The sequence below is a fragment of the Meleagris gallopavo genome, chromosome 2 (genome assembly GCF_905368555.1).
Source record: "Meleagris gallopavo chromosome 2, MGAL_WU_HG_1.1, whole genome shotgun sequence".
Taxonomy (NCBI): Eukaryota; Metazoa; Chordata; class Aves; order Galliformes; family Phasianidae; genus Meleagris; species Meleagris gallopavo.
This window is the reverse complement of record NC_139405.1, coordinates 26,551,633-26,566,921: the sequence shown is the minus strand read 5'-3', so window position 1 is coordinate 26,566,921 and position 15,289 is coordinate 26,551,633. Positions and strand designations below refer to the sequence as shown.

The window sequence follows — 15,289 nt, the reverse complement described above, 5'->3', positions numbered from 1 at the left end:
GCTGCCATCAATACAACTTCCTCAGATCACTAAAGCAGACAGGACTCAGGATTCCGAGCACCATTAGCAGCCCAGCGCCTGCTGCTGGGTCGGGTCTCCCAGCAGTGGAGGCACACAGAGCAGCCAGAGCAGACCTGAGAGTGTCCAGCATCTGAGGAGCCTCTGCTCCAGCCCTCATCTCTCTGGGTGGCCATGGGTAGAAGTGAAGATGCTCAGCACTTTCCAGGATTAGGCTATCAATAATAAACCATTTTAAATATCTCAAAAGCGGTGCTGCGATGACAACCCAAGTAATTAATTGCATTGCTTTTAATAGACCTTTCAGATAGTGCCAAGTTGGTGACATCTGCCACAGTGAGGTAATACCTTCAGGCAAGAACATTTTTAACATGGCAGTGCCTCAAAAGGCAGTCTGTAGATAGGCTGCAAATGGCTGTGCAAGGGATAAGATGTTTTATCAGACCGTTAGGCTCTCCTGCTCATTGTGCAATCAAAAGAAGTCCATTCATCCACTTACAGGTGGAAGATTTAATTAGGAACTGTTTCTAAAACAGTAAGGCTGCCTGCCTCAGGTGCACTCTGCATTTCTTGGAGGTCACATTCTCCTGCAACTTATTCTTGTTTGGTATCAGTATTATTATTGCTCTGTTAGCATAGTTGTCTTTGATACCCAGTGGTGAATCAAATCTAGCAGAGGCCTCATCCTCAGCTGATACAAATAGGCTTGCCCCACAGCAATTAAGCATGCTAATTAACAGCAGCAGAATAAGTGGAGATAGAGTTTTCATACAAACATATTTACTAGCTTCTCTCTTTCTCTTGGGGAAAAAAATGAAAAGATGTTATTAAAATAGAGTTTGTTTATTGACCTTTTCTAATTTGTGTTCGTAACATCATCTTGTTTATTAACAAGTCGACTTTAGCTGAGATGTTCCCTGAAACAGTTTGTGCAGAATCCATGAATTGAAGGTGGACAAACTGAGTACCAGGGAATTAATTTCAGAGGATATGATCTCATTATCACACTAACTGTTCATCTCTTGAGATGGATAGATTTTTGGCTGGCAGCTGCAATCTTGGAGATAAGTATATCTATATATTTGATGGAAATGGAACCTCTTAAAAAAGATATTTACTATTCCATTTTCATGCTTGTGTCAAGCCTCAAGATTTGGATTGAAGACTGGGCTTATTGCTGCATTAGTCCTCATGCCCAGCCCACTTCTATACAGTGGAGTTAATGTGGAAATCAAATGACCTAACTTACAGTCTTTCTGCAGCCCATCTTGGGAGACCAGGCTGAAATGCAGCTTTCTCAGATCTTGCTTTAAGTCCTGGTGACTTTCCTGCACCAAGATCTATGTGCTGCAGTGGCAGTGCAGATGGTGGAGTTGGCTTTGCATTGCAAAGTTGTGGACTCCTATGCACAGTGTTTTGTTTTGTTTTGTTTTGTTTTTCTGGAGCTGCTCTGCATCCCCTTTGAGCACTGTGTGTGTGGCAATGGCAAATCACAGGTCCTGCAGTGCTTTGGAAGTGGAGGGGAGGAAAGGGACAGTGCCATGCCAGACAGAATTGTCATTTGAAAATGTCACCACTTTGAAAGTAGTGGAAAAGTTGCCTTAAACCAATGTGGAAGAAGGGAGAGGTATTCAGTGGGTCTTTGTCATCTCTGTGGGCATGGAAATAGCTGGCAATAGTGCTTCAGTGACTGGAAATCCCTATGGTCATTTCCAAGATTCGCTGATAGCTCACATGGAAATTGGGCAAATAATTTTACATAAGAGTGTTTCCCAGTTGATTCTTCCTCTCTGTATGCTGTTTCCTCAGTAAATGACTGTTTTATTGCCAAAATTTACTTATTTGGCTGCATTGTTCGTACAATCTTCCTTTGTACATGATGTGCCTACATTTCAGAGATTTCCAGAGGACTCATGATTTCCCCTGACATTAGCTAAGCCTTCTGTGGAGTTCAGTATCTCTGAAAAAGGAGGCTCGCTGTGTTCCTTTGAAGCAGCAAGTGAGAATTCCAGAACCAAAGCCAGGTCGCACCAACTGATGCAGCGAAGCATCTAAGTTGGTGAATAGGCAGTGTCACAAGTGCAACTCCTTAGGGCAGTCCTGTATCAAGTTAAACACATCTGTCTGCTTTGCTGAGCTGCAGCCTGTGTTCCAGAAGCTCGGGTAAAAAGAGGACTTGATACTGATGGGCCAAATCAAGCTGTGCATTCATTACCTTCAGAATTGTGTCATATGGAGTGCTAGATTCTTCTGGGGAACAGGGGCTCAGTTTTACTTTAGGTGAAGGGAAGCAGGCTTGCTATGAGATACAGAACTCCTGTACGAATTAAGACTGAAGATCTGACAGTGAGTGCTCATGTTAATGACGCAAGGCCATTTTGTAATGCCCCACATCCTTAGGTCAAGCTTGCAGATAGTGTCTGGGAAGAGACGCTAGGATAAGTGTGAGATTGGGAGTGGTGAGACTGCTGCTTTAGAAACAATGGGAGTTGCATGATGCTATACCCAAAGAATATGATAGTGTTTCCCTTGCCAGGAAGGAGGAAAAGGAATGAAGGAAGGAAAATGAGGTTATTGAGGCTTTTTCTTCTGCTTGGACTTTGGTTCTGGAAACTGGAGCAACTTAAGCTCAGCTAAGTTATGATCCCTCGATTAAAACAAGTGATAAGAATGAGCCTGAGGCTAGACCAAATAATCCCCTGCTCGTGGAGAACTCTGCTCTGCTCAGTATAGTAGTAGCTGTGCTTCACTATGTACTCACCTTGCTCAGTGCTCGCTGCTATGCGAGCAGTCCTAGCATGTAATGCATCTGAAGCTGTGGTAAGTTCACAGGGAACAAAAACTTTTGTGATGAGGAAATTGCTTAAAATAAAATTAAAAAAAAGTGATCCATCTTGAAATTTTGATCCTCTGCTGAGGTATTTTGTGTATTGCAAATAGCAACTATGTAGTGGGGTTTTTCTGTTTCCTCCCCTTTTCCAGGGGCTTTCGCCTGATCAAACATCATGTGAGCAACGTACTTCCAGTACGCTGTAGCTGAAATGCTGCACTTGTCCTCAGAATGGATTAACAAGTGAACAAGAACAGCTGTGAGCTGTCACCTAAGCCTGGAGAAGGCCTGGTGTGTGTGTCAGAGTTGAGCAAGGACTGGAGCCTCCAACAGCCCACACCACCGAGAGCTCACTGGTAAGACTGGCTTCTCGTTGGCCTCCCGACTGGTGGCTACCCAGTGAGTTGAATGTGCTTAAAGATTTTGGGTGGTGGCCACTAAGTCGTTGAGCCTGACAAACACTTTCCCATCCTAGTTGTAGAAGACTGAGAGAAGCAGGTCTTGTGTGAAATGCAGGCAAGGTTTCAGTGAGTGTTTCCATTTATTTTCACTTTGGCAGCTGTGGGCCTACGGCTTGTTCTGTAACTTACATAATCGATGTGAATATTAAAATCTTTCCTTAAAAAGATTTCCTAATGCGAAGTACAGATTTTAGTAAAACTACACACGTTGGTTTTTCTAAGAGCTTATTTCAAAACCCATTGGAATCCATGGAATCATTTCAACTGACTTTGGTGACTGGTGATGAGATGCAGCATGCTCTTTCTTCAAAAACCTGGGTGAGAATGGAGATGTTGCTATATAAAGACCATGAACAAAAGCCATTACTCTCACTGGCATCAGTAAATGTGGGGGGGAAAGATTTTCTTTTCTTTCTTAGAGAGAATAGAAAGGTTAGGAAGAAAGGCCCTGGAGCAAAAAGGAATATGAGTCAGAGCTTTCAGCAGGACCTGACTCTGACTGGGGTTTTCATCTTTGAACACAGAATGAATGCAGAATACTGAACAACTAGTGAAATCAAGACCTACATGCAAAATAGCTGAAGTAGATGAATTTGGTATGCATGATGGCATAATTTCTAAATCTGCGGAATGTGACAAACTTCCAAAGAAACACAGTCATCCTTGTTTCAGTACTAAGCACTCTGTGGGAGTTGCAGCACTGATTAACTTATAGCCTGTGGATTTCAAGGGCCCTTTTCTGAGTGTGACAGTGAGAGCTGTTGATAATGAGGTTAAACTTTGCCAGGTGATTCAAGAAAGCTGAAGTACAGCACTGCCTTCTGCACTATGATCTGCCCCATTCAAGGTCAACAGGAACAGGTAGACCTAGAGGAAAAGCAGCAAGCGTAAGCCTGCTTTTCCTTGCCCTGATACGGAGCAGGAAAGCAAACTTTGCCCTCTTTGTTTCAGTTTTTCGACACTGGCATTGCTTAGGCAAGGAAGGTACATAGAAATCTCTTGTTGTTTATTGGCAACCTGCAAACCTTTGTTGATGGTTTTTGCTGATGTGGACTCTGTGTGCAGTGAGCTCCACATCTTTCCAGAGCCACAGTGAAGCCAGTAAGCTGTGCACAAGTGGGGAAGTGCCCTGTGCGGAGATTTCTGTCATCACAGGGTCCGAGACACTGCATGGAGTAGGGATTATTGGCTGCACAAGTGATATTGCATTCAAACATATTTTGGCAATATGACAAAGCCTTGGGAAAAAAAAAAAATTGTTTCCAACTGTGGACAGGTAATTACTAAGAAGAAAAGAATGGGGTGACTTCTATGTGTTACCTGGCACAAAATCGGCCAATCTAGAGACAAATATGCATCTTTGGAGAAAAGCCGTAGGTAATCCAAATCATATACTCAGCTATCACTCCCACTCTGCTCTCAGATTCCTTTCTGAAGCCATGAGCACAAAAGGAGCTTGAATACACTGTGGAGGAATAAATGCTGCAATAAGTTAGAAGGGGGAAGAAAACCCACAAACCATGCTGAGCTGCTGTTTTCCAATTTCGATGCATTTATTTTTTTTTTCCAAAGCTGTTGCGCTGGTTTTCTCTGTTTTCTTCCTTTCCTTTTTCTGCCTGTCAAAGAATGAAATGAGCCCTGGTGAAGAGACAAGCCTATCTTTTAAGGCTCAATTTTTGGTCTGAAGCAAATTGTCATTTCTGCTTAGTCTTTGTGGCAACCCTCTCTAAAGTTAATTTCATTCATTAAAAAAATACAATTTCATTTCTGCTTATTGAGTTTGTGTAATGTTCAGTCTCAACTACTATTTAGCTCAACAAAGATAAGTTTTGTTTTCCATGAGCACTGATTAAGTGTTCATGGATACATCATCTTTTATTTCCCTTGAGCTTCGTTTTAGCCCACCTGTACTGGATGTGTGATTTTGCCATTTCCCTTGCTAAAGCTCTTGCAGTTTTTCTGCCAAGCACAGTGATGTGTGCATATGACAGAGCAAAATGGGGTTGCCAAGCACAGCACTGAGGCAAAAAAAAATCCAACCCAATTCCTTGCCTTCCTCTTAACCAGTATGAGGCCTTTTAAACAGATCTTTAAGAATTTTTTCAGTTTTTTTCTTTAAGTAACTTCTGTTAGGTGGTAAAGGAAGTCCTTGTTTGTATAAGGATCGGTTTTGAGAGAGGCTGAAAATCCCCATGGGCTCTGGGGCTGTTTTCCATCTATGGGCCTAGCAGCTTGTTCTCAAATGTGCATGGCACAAAAAGACTCAAATGTGATTTGAGCTTCTTCCTCGTTGTCTAGTCCAGATGCTACTTCCTGACAGCTCAAGATTAAGAAGTGAAATGCAGTCTGTAGCCAAGACAAGTACAGCCAACTAGAGAAAAAATTAAAGGTCTTCTGAGCAGGAAATGTGAAATGCTGCGTGTTTCCTTTCCTAATTATTAATAATTATTTCTGTGACCCCAGGTGCATAACCTCTTCTGAGTAATATAAATAACGCTTCTCAGCAGAAGTGAGGAAATGCTTGCTTTCAGGTTGTAGGCAGGCCTCCAACACTGGCAGGAGGGGCATTGCAGTAATGCGGATGAAAGCCAGCTTTCAGAATTGGTGTTAGCAGCCCCTCCACCGGCAGGAGCTCGGATTTTTCGGAAGCGTGTTTTGAGGCCACAACTGGAGTTCTGTGCTCAGTTCTGGACTCCCCAGTTCAAGAAAGACAGGGATCTTATAGCGAGAGTCCAGTGGAGAGCCACTGAGATGATGAGGGCCTGAAGCATCTCCCTTATGAGGAAAGGCTGAGAGCCCTGGGGGCTGTTCAGCCTGAAGAAATATGTGAGAATGGGCCTAATAATGCCTATAAATATCTAAAGGACGAGAGTCAAGTGGATGGGGCCAGGCTCTTTTCAGCAGTGTGCAGCAACAAGACAAGAGGCACTTTGCACAAAGTGGAACATGGGAAGCTCTATCTGAACATGAGGAAAAACTTCTTTACTTCAAGGGTGACAGAAGACTGGAACAGGCTGCCCACAGAAGCTGTGGAGTCTCCCTCTGGAGATCCTCAAAACATGCTGGACCTGTGCAACCTTCTGTAGAGAACCGCTTAGTAGGGGTCTGGACTCGATCTCCAGAGGTCCCTTCCAACCCCAACAATTCTGCGATTACAGTTTATATAGGACTGTAGTAGTGGTGCTGAGCTGATAATCATGGGAACCGCAGCTCTCAGTTTATCCAGAAGCCTCATACAGTGCAGGCACAGTGGTGTGTGCCTGCCCCTTGGTCCCCTTTCAGGTGGGGAGAGCCAGCGCTAGGAATGACCTGCTGCTACTCGAGATAGCTGTCATTCCAATGCTGCCCAGAACCACAGTGTATATTACCTCACATTAATTGAAACATAGCTCTCAGCAACCCTTAGTAACATGCTCAATGGTGGTGTGAAAGCGTTTGTTTCCACAAGAGATCCTGGTAACCAGTGAGGCTGAGGAGTGGTGCCTGACCTTTGGGCATTGGTGCTCAGCCTGGCTGGCTGCCTGGCCGGGGGAGGAAGGGAAAGTTCTTCCTTGTAAACGCCAATTTCATGTCAGTGCCTTCTGTTAGCGTTTAGTTTGTTTAGCTAGAAACACGCAGCTCCAAAGCTCCCTTTGGCTCCTTTTCCCTATGACACTCATAGCTCAGAATCAACACGTGACTTCCATTTCATAGATAATGCAGCTGCTGCATTTCCAAGTTTGCCTGACTCCCAGATTTCCCCTCGTTTAACCTCGGGACTGCCTTGGGATATTCCTCAAGGCTGCCAAAGTCAGCTTCTCCTCCTCCTCTTCAGAACTTCCTCAGCGCCACTGCTTAGGGACAGAACCTCTCACTGGATGCAACCCACGTGCTGCAGCTGTGCTTCCTGAGGGCTGCAGAGGAAGGAGCACAGTGCTGGTAAGCATCTGGGAGCACTGGGGCTCTCGCAGCTCATTCAGCGTACGTTCCACTCATCCTCCTCGGGTGCTGTGTCTGATCATTTTTCATGGCAGGAGGGTCAACTGACACCTGTTCAAATCTAGGTTTTAGATTGCCGTCTGCTACATGACCTGATTCCTCCTGTGACTTTGGAGTAATGTATGCAACCTGAGCTTGACTCCATGTTTTTCTCTGAAATTGCTCTGATGATACGAAGAGCCTTTAGCCCGTGTTACTGGTAACGTACTTCATTATTAGCAGGAACAATAGCAGATAGGTATCTTTGGTTTCCACCACATCACGCACCAAAACAAAAGTGAAAACTTACTGGTACCCAGCAAGGCAAGCTTAAAAAATGAAACGCAGAAAGGGGAGCAAAGAAGTCACAACTTTTGAAAGAAGTAGATGTGAATTGAACACACAAAATGAATGAGAGGCTGAAATCTAAATCTGCGGTGGCAGCTGCCCACTTTGAAGTGCATTTTTTCATGGTATGCTGCTCCATTACACAGTAGGTTAAAATAACCACAATATAAGGTCAATGGCCAATTGATGCGTATGCTAATTTCCCACTCTACCATTATTAATAGCCAAGATTTGATGGAAATTACTCTTGTTGATATCTAGTCCCCCAAATAATGTTTAGATCATTTTGATCTGCCTTGTTAGAAGATCTATTCATTGTTTCTGGTGATTTTGTTGTTGGAAATGAGTCTCATCTTTAAATTCTAAGAGATGTGTGTTGCTATTTCTGTTGATGTTCCTCTCACATGTTTTCTGGTGTTTGACAAGATCTCCACAAGTAAGTGTGCAGGAAAAGGAAAGGAGTAGATCCGTGAATGGATTGAATTCAGTTCTGGGATGAGTTTAAAAATCGTTTTCCATTCTCACAAATATTTTTGTTAGCATTCTTGATGGTATGCACTGAATCGGCTTTGTTGTGACAGGTCATAGGTCACCTCACATTTTCCCTGAGCCATCATGTCTTTGGAACCTTGTGTTGGTGTCTTCAGTCAATCCATATATCACTGTTACACTGTTTGCTACAGAGGGCCAAAAGCAAGCACTGCTGCTTGCTCTTTATAGTGGCAAACCTAAGGGAAAATTTACATTGCAGATACGAGAAGAGGCTTGAATGGACACCTTCCTGCAAATCTCACTACGTCTACGGTCCTTTGGATTTTGCAAGTTGTAGATTTGATGTACGGCAGCAATAGCAACTACACTGTGAAGCTGGAAGAGTGCGATTCTCAAAAAAGGAAAATTGAAGGAAGACATTCAAGTATTAGATTTAGAAGCATATATGTAGTAGGCCAGTGTGCCTGTCAGAATCTGAATGATAGAATTGTGCATTCTGATGAATTTGTGTTTCAAATTTGGTCTCCCACCGATATTGCTCTGTAGCCCATGAAGTTTCTGTAGAGAGGGAGAGCTCAGCCATGTGCAGCTCTTGCTTAAATGGAGGCTGGGGTCTGGCCTGGGTTTTGATGGCATAAGTTATGGTGAGGATGGGGGCTGAGAACCTCTTCTTTTTCAGCAGGTAAGCATATTTTGAAGGTCTCCAGTAAGAGAGCATTTAACAAGCCTCTGCTGGAATGAGCACCAACAGATTGTAAATTGCAAAGTGCAATGTAATTGAATCTGATCTCTGGCTTTTACCCAGTGTAGTAATTGGAAATTGCCTTTCTTTCAACTATATGCCGTTCCTAGGATGGTTCCTCTTTTCAAGACAGAATAATGGCAAGTAAGAAGTGGTTTACAGTCCCCTTGGTACTGGTGGAGAATGAGAAAGTGAAGACTTTATTCACTTTCTTGTAGTTACTGCTGTGTCATTGGTATTACACTAAGTCCTGCACAGTAATTAACAGCTTAGCAAACATGAACTCAGTCCTTGAATAGCCACGGCCCGAAGCCCAAATATCAGCACTCTGTTCCAGCTCAAAACAGGTGACCCACAGAAGGGCTGCATGGAAGCAGTCCCAGTTCACTCTTGGCAGTGGGATGCATGCTATTGCCCAGCCACCCCTCCAGCCAGCCTGCGGGGTGCATCTCTGGCCTGGCTGTGCTCCTTACATTGCTGCAGCCACAGCCTTTGTCTGTATGCTGTCCTATGCAGCAGCTAAGCAGTTCCATGTACAACACAAGGGATCTAAGATCTTTGTTCAGATATGGAAATGCAATGTTTTCCCTTGTTTGTTTGTTTGTTTTTTTTCCTATGGCACTATAAGGTAAAGTTTGAACTTAGGTAAACAAAGTAAGACCGATGAGGTCTAAACCTGAATGATGTCTTTTGTGATGTTGTTGATTTGCTGACTTGCTGATTAGGGTGCACACACTTTTTCCTCCTTCTCTATTTCTATATCTGCATGCAAAAAAAACAAACACCAAAACACAGCATTGAGCGTTTGTGACTGATACGTTGGTTGCCTGGTTATTGCTAACAGTAGTGCTGAAAGCCACGAACAGATTAGTAGCCTGGAATCTCTCTACTTAGTTTTAAAAGGAAGACCAAGAGTTATTTACTTAGTATAAAGTTATTTCATGGTAATACTGTATTTGTCACACACCCATCAAAAAAAAATAATATCTTGAATGGCTCAAGAATGTGTGGCAAAGTGGTAGAGAACAGCTCAACTATCTGGAACTTGAGGCTAAGCACACTCAAATCAGAAATTTGGCTTACAGTTTGAGGTAACACGTTGCTAAAGAAAAACTTCCTAATAATTTTTGATATACTCTTCTTTAAGGTAAAACTGAATAACTTTTGAAAAGACAGATTATATCAACTATTTATTTAATAGTTGTTTTGTTGTATACAGGGTTCTTGAATGAAATTAAAAGAGCAGTGATATGTGCATTAGGATGTGATAGTCCTTGCTTGACTTGAACTCTGTGAATCTATTACAGACCAAGCTCTCAATTGCATGGGCCTTGGAAGGGTACCCAAAATTGGGTCTAGGTGTTGGCAAACAGCCATAAAAACTTGGGACATTATAGCAGGTAGGCACTTCTATTGAACTTCTTCCACATCTACCTACACAATTTCCATAGTGAAAAAAACATTCAGTGCTCTTAGGTAATGATGCTCATCACATACTCCTTAAATAATTTGTTTTGTTGTTACCCTTGCTGATGAGAAGAGGCCATAGCACCACTTCTCTTGTTGTCATGCATAGCAAGTAGCAGGAACTATCCTGACGAGCAGAGGCGTTTGAGGGTTATCATGGCACCTTCTTACTGTTCTGAAGGCTGAATCTCTCCTGTAGTTTCCCAGTCGTTCAAAACTGCCATCTACCTGTTCTATCTGCCAGTCAAGTTAATCACGTGCTCAACCTTCCATTTCACAAGCATAGAAGTAGATGAGAAATTGGACTGTGAAGATGATTAGTATCTGCAACTGCACAGCACCAAGATGTCATTACAGGTTTAGTTTGTTTCATGTTTCCTATTCTCTTTAACAATTTGGCTATGGCATTTTGGGATAGCATTTTTTTCTTCAAGAAATCTATATCTTGATATCTTCTTACCTAAAAAATTATATCGTGGATGCATGTTCCCCAAATATCCAGTGCTTTCCTAACTCCCAGTTTTAAAGGAAATATAGCTTGGGTAGCTATGTTGGCTTAGCTGCAGTGTTTGGAAGAGTGTGGATGCTATTACTGTGACTGCAGGGAATGAGATGGGATTACGTACACACTGCCCACTGCTTCCATTATTTCAGCTGGAGTTTGGTGTGCCATATTTCTAACAGTTGGGTGACTTAAGTGAGGCACCTGAAATTAGAAACCACTTTTAAACTGAGTCCTTAATTAACACTGGATAAATAACATTAGCATGAGGGATTAAAGGAAGAGCATCGAAGGAATTTAAGGTCGTGGGGTTGACGGTTCTTCTTACAATATTCTTTTGAACAGGTTACCAAAACCCGCTATTTACCCTGCAGTATTACTTACTCTGCAGTGCCAGGGCAGTTGTCTGTTTTGGAAGAGGTAACAGTTTCACATATGTACCATATTTTAAGAATGATAGATTGGTTTCAAGGAATGAGAGTTGCAGATACAGCTAGGTAAATCTAGTAACTAATGAATATATCTAGCACTAACCTCATTGTGGCTATTCAGGAGTATCTGCAGACACAGTCTGAAAGATTCTCTCTGTTTTTAACTTTTATTTTCCCCGCTCTAAATGTCAATGCTGGGATCCTTCTGCTGGTAAAGGTAGAAGTGACATTGTTCCTTTATTTCTAGGACAACATCAGTATGATGCCTGCACATTTTTGCCTCAAAATTCACAGCTAGGCTTCACCTAGAAGATACTTAAGTGAATTATTTACATTTTTCTTCTTGAAGATTCCTTCTGGTTGTACAATATAGGTTCTATTGACAAGTGTTTTTCTCAATCGATTTCTCTGTTATTTGATTTGATCCAAATGTCTGTGCTGAATGCACTTGGACAGATCATATCTCTTCAAGTAATTTTTGTGTTAAGAACTTTAAAACATATCTGTTTAACAAATGCCCAGCGAACACATTCTTTGATGCTCCTGTGTTACAGCAGTGTTGTGATATTTGTACAGAAAGGCATACTGTGAGCAGTTTGGACCTGAGGTGCAATTAGTAATGTGTGACACACAAGTCAGGAGCTCTGCTGTGAATTCCTTTACCAATCTGTTATGTGATCCTGAGGAAGTTGCATTGCCTGTCCGTTCCTGCCTCTTCCCCAGGTCTCATCTGCTGACAGAACTCTACTACGTTTCAAAGGAAACACGTTAATTAATATAGCATTGTAGGGTCCAAGACTGTAAATCTGTCACCTCGTCATAGAGATACCATTTCACTTGGGTTGGATAAGATAGATGAAGAAGAATTTGGTCTTCACCTGTTGGAGCGATACTTCTTGAGCCAGACTTTGAAAGATACTGCCTTCTGTATAAGCAAACTGCGGACATATATCCATTTCAAAGTATTTGTTCAACAATGTGCTTTTGAAAATCCAGCTCACTGTATGCAGGAATGGTGTTAAATGCGTCCTGTTTCAGAGCAACAAACACATTTGAGCTGACAATCACAAATTCCCACGAGAATATAAAACGTTCCATTTTAGAGGGAGAAAACCAAATCAACCACCACAAAACTCCCACATTCAATGCTGATACCACACAGTGTAGTATTTCTTAGTGGGCTACTGACCAGTTCTGCTTAGCAAGTTGAATTAAAAGTGCTGCTTGTTTATGCCTTCCATTTGTCTGCATGGTAGGAGGCAATAACAGTTTCATTTTGAGTGACTGCACCACATACCTCCGTGCTGCAAAGAAGCAATTGTTTTGAGTTGATAAATTTCTCTCAAAAAATTCTGCTTCTGAGTGCAACTTTAAAAATGCAGAAGTTTGCTTTTCCTCAAGTTTAATTATAGATGCCATTTATCTACCTTGATCTCCCCGGTGCCAGTCTTCCCTAATACCATATAAAAATTCTACTCAGTATCCATACACTGTGTATTTATACACTTACGTATAGATGTAAGCCTGAATACAAATACGCATTTTCCTTGTGTAAGCTGACCTGAAATATGGTCACCAGCTTACCTCTTTGTCAGCAGTCTGTGCATTGGAGGCAAAGGAATGATGGCTGTTCAGCTTTCCTTGTGAATCGTAGGTGGCATGCACTATGCAAGTCTATATCTAGATAATGCATGCAGACTCCACCAGAGAGCACAAAGAGCTACATCTTCAAAATGTATTTTACAGAGATGTCAGTGGGGAAGGAAGGATCTAAATCATTTACTAGCTCTGGAGTCAAATATATGGCAATTCTGCTATTTTTCATCAGTTCTGTTGTATTCACTTCCTTTTGGAAACATGTCCGTGCTGAACTTTCAGCTGCTCTGCTCTTCTATGGAACACTGCTGATTATCCTAATGAGGTCTCAGTGCACGGTTCCCACTTCAGTAGGCTCTGCCATGGCAGGCTGTATCTTCTGTCTTCCAATCAATGCTGTTCCACTAAGAAGAAAGAAATGCAATATTCTTAGGGAGGAGCAGAATGAGCATGGAGCAAGAATATGGATGCCTGAAATTCGGTCCACATTCTCCTTTTTGTGCAATCCAGTATGCTACACCTGGCCCAGCAGCTAACAGAGAAGAGGAAATCTCTTTGCAGCTTTCAGATCCCGTATTTAGAAATTAGCATCAAGTCCTATTTCTGTGCCAAGCAGCTCCTGACTAGCAGCAGAAGCCATCTCACTACTCCCACCTGTGAATCTCATATTATGAAACTAGGTACAGATTTCTTTAATGGTCTTTTTACATGCAAAAGCCGTCTGCTTTTTTGGTGTAGATTTTGGTAGGTCAAACATAATTTTTGCAGGTGGGATTTGGCCAACACACATAAGCTACTGTCCACAAAGCAGTGAAAGCCTTGGGGCCTTAAAATGGCCTTCAGATATTATCTATAAAGCTCTATTTTTGTCTCAGGTAAGCATGCATGCTGCTGCTGCCATTTAGCAGCACTGGTTAAGCACTGTCTCAGAATTTTACTGTTGCATCATCTCAACTCAGCTGCAGCTGCAGTTATATGAGAAGGGAAGCAAAGCTTCCTGTATGTTTTCTGCAGCTAATACGATACAAGCTTTACAAGGATAAAATAAACAGTGGGAGGGTCAGAAATAAGTATACTGCAAAGCTGCTATGTGTGTGCATTTTGATGGAAATCACCCACTACGCTGTAGCATATGTATGGCTGAGTAATAGCTTCTTCTGTGCTGATCTGGCCACGGCTCATCGTTTGCTGCACACTGATTCAGTGTTAAAGGCCAGACCCTGCTTCATTACACAGTGTCTTAACCTTGTTTTGCCCTTCTATCCAATGACAGCTGCTTTGTTTCCTTTCGCTAGCAGTCAAACATCACAAATTCCTTCTCTGTAAAGCCATTAAAAGAGAACCAACACCACCCCAAGTGGTTTCAGGACTAACTGATTTAGATGCTGGAGTCTGTTGCAGGGCCAAAAATAACTCCCCATTTCTTTCTCCTTCATTGGTGAAAGGAGAAGAGAAAGTGGCCAATGACAGAGACACAACTTCCCCGTAGGCATCAGAGACAAATCTATTTCATAGCAGGAAAAAAAAATAATGCTCTTGAAAAATGTTTCTTTGCTCGGGCCAATAGACACAGAACTGCTGCATGTAATTTTGCTGAACTGATGATATCACTTGAATGGCTCACGGACTACATAAAATGCACTACATAATTATATTTTTAAACACTGTCCCCAGCTGTGCTGATGCACACAAAAGCTGTGTTTACAATGGACTCTGCACATGTAATTATTTTGTGGCACTAGCTCCGCGCATTTCCTTGATGGATGCTCTATGGTGCATAAAATTGTAGCTTTTATCAAAGATTCTTGAATATATTCTTCGACTGTTTCAGCATTAAACACCCAGCTGTCCTCACATGGGTGCACAGGCCTGATTCTGGGAGGGGTAAGTCATAGCATCTGGGGAACACCTCTGTTCTGGGTGTAGCAGAGGGGGACGGCGGTCAGCTGGAAGCATGCTGAACAACAGAGCCTGCTGCTCCTCTCAGGGAGGTTTGCTGCACTGTTCCTTGGGATGTCCTGCACATCTTCATTCTGGCCCTGTTAATGCTGCAGCAACCCAACCCAGCCACTTTGCAGCACTGGGAGACGAGGTGGTGCCTTGTATCTGTGCAAGTGCAGGAGAGAAGGGGCTGCAGGCTGTGGGTGCAGAGTTAAACAGTGTGTGTTGCAGGGTAGCAGGCCCAAAGAGCAGCTTCGGTTTGTATTCTGTTCCGTTTGCATACAGAAAGTTCCCTTGGCTGTTCTCCATCCTGTTCTGGAATACCGAATGTTTCTCCATCTGAACGCAGTGGCTGATGTGTAGGACTCAGAAAAGAGGACACTGGGATATTTATCTTAGATCTGTTCCAGTACTCTTGAGTATTAATATCACTGTGAAAACCTAGATGCTGGAAGGATCGGTACACATCACAGTCCAAGAGTTTTGCCTGCCAAGCAATAACGC

At 42.6% G+C, this 15,289-nt stretch overlaps 1 protein-coding gene across 9 annotated transcripts in view; it reads left to right on the top strand.

Moving 5' to 3' along the window:
* The window catches only part of LOC109365935 (uncharacterized), a 47,610-nt gene that overhangs the window by 8,233 nt on the left and 24,088 nt on the right, over window positions 1-15,289 (top strand). The window contains exon 3 of one of the 9 annotated variants that reach the window (XR_014882031.1): window positions 3,001-3,204. The exons of 2 other annotated variants lie outside the window; for them this stretch is intronic. The gene's annotated coding sequence lies outside the window, so the exon portion shown is untranslated. Of the gene's footprint in view, window positions 1-3,000; window positions 3,205-6,807; window positions 7,228-15,289 lie in introns of those variants that run through there. 6 more of the 9 variants (XR_014882034.1, XR_014882035.1, XM_085219396.1 and 3 more) reach the window with 6 other exon arrangements.